This window comes from Pteropus vampyrus, unplaced genomic scaffold (assembly GCF_000151845.1).
Source record: "Pteropus vampyrus isolate Shadow unplaced genomic scaffold, Pvam_2.0 Scaffold86, whole genome shotgun sequence".
In the NCBI taxonomy this organism is placed as follows: Eukaryota; Metazoa; Chordata; class Mammalia; order Chiroptera; family Pteropodidae; genus Pteropus; species Pteropus vampyrus.
The window spans coordinates 1,797,734-1,799,419 of NW_011888867.1; positions in this window are offsets into that span (position 1 = coordinate 1,797,734).

Consider the following 1,686-nt stretch of genomic DNA (forward strand, 5'->3'; position numbering starts at 1 on the left):
AGCAGTTAGATTTTTTGGTCCCAATCCCTCTTTGCCATTTTATTGATTGAATGGATATTTTCAATAAACTTAGCATTACCTTTTAAAATCAGTAAAATTTTTATGCTCTTCTGTCCATAACTTCTCCTACGAGATGTATAGTCCCATACCCTTTTCTCTGCCTCTGGGTCAGCAGGAACTTGGTCCATTTGTTCGAGGCGTCTCACTAACATGGGGTGTATAGTAGGTGCTCAATAAAAATCTGTCGCATGAATAGACTTTGCTTAACTTGGAGATTCTCAAATAGATTTAATCAGGGACCTTTTTGACTTCCACCAGTTTTAAATGCAGGAGATTCACCGGGAAAAAGGGTCTCTAAAATCCTGACAGCTATGGTTCCTAAGTTCACTTTCTTAATCCCAGCCACTCACTTCTGAATACACTGATAACACAGCATTAGCCTGAAAATCAAACAAAGCAAACTGTCCACAGTTGCCATCGTATGCACTGTTCCAGGCTGACCTCGAGGCTGCTCGGCTGCCCTGAATTATGTGTCCCTGTTGCCATTTGCCATTTTCCTGGAACTGGCTTTCTGCAAAGATTCCTCACAAACTACTCATGGTGCCTGGTGAATTTTCCCAGAGCATATTTTTCAGAAACGAGTGCGAGGCCCAGGCTCGGAGATGAGCTTGAGTCCTCAGGTTGTCCATCAGGGGATCGTGGTCTAGTCACAGCCACCAGGTAGCCCTTGCTTTCTCTGTGCCAGGTACAGCTTTATCAGTGTTTTCTCAGGTATCCACCTTAAAATAAGTAACCTCTATTTTTCTGGTGAACAGATCGCAGCTCAGAGGTGTCAAATTATCTGCTCAGTGTCACACTTTTCGAAAGCAGCCGTGCTGGGATTAAAACACCATCCTCCCTGCTAGAAAGCCCATGTCTTGCCCTCTGTGCTCGCAGACAGAATAGGCACTGTCCTTTCATAACTGCACTTGAATACTCAGCACGGCTCGTCCTGGGAGCTAAATGGTCCATGTCGGGACCTTTAAGGTAACAAATGAGCCCATTAGTCCTCAGAAGGGCTCTTTGTGTACTGACCTTTGCTGCTGGTGGGTCAATTGATCCATCCATTTCCAAGGACACGGCTGAGTCCCATTTTCAGTTTGCCGTACCTATGCAGATTTATTTTGGCTCTGCTATCTCACGCTTGTCTCTCCAGAACCAAGTCATCTCAGGACATTTGGCGTCAAGTCATAGAAACCCACTCCAACTTGTTTGGCAAAGATGGGACTCAATTGAAAGCAGCCTGGCGCATCCTGTAGGGGGTGTGGCCGGGCTAAGGAGAACCCAGGCCGGGAGATGCAAAGCAGCTGATCTTTCCATCTCTTTCTGTGTAGGGCTATTTCCTCTACGGCCCCTCTGCTTCATTCATCTCTACTTGCAGACCAGCTTTCTCTCTGCACACGGCCTCTCTGTGGCTTTCAAGTTTATTGTATCCGGTTCAATAGCCAGTCCAAAATGATCGTGGTTATTATTGCCCTAAGGCCATCAGACCCACTTTGGGAAAGAACCCAAGCAAGAACCCCTCCCATGGAGGGCAGGGCTTTAGCTTCACTGCTGTCTCCCCAGAGGCTAGACCAATGCCTGGCATACAACAGGAACTCAGTACATATTTGTGGATGGACCCGGCTAGAGCAGCCGCACACACAC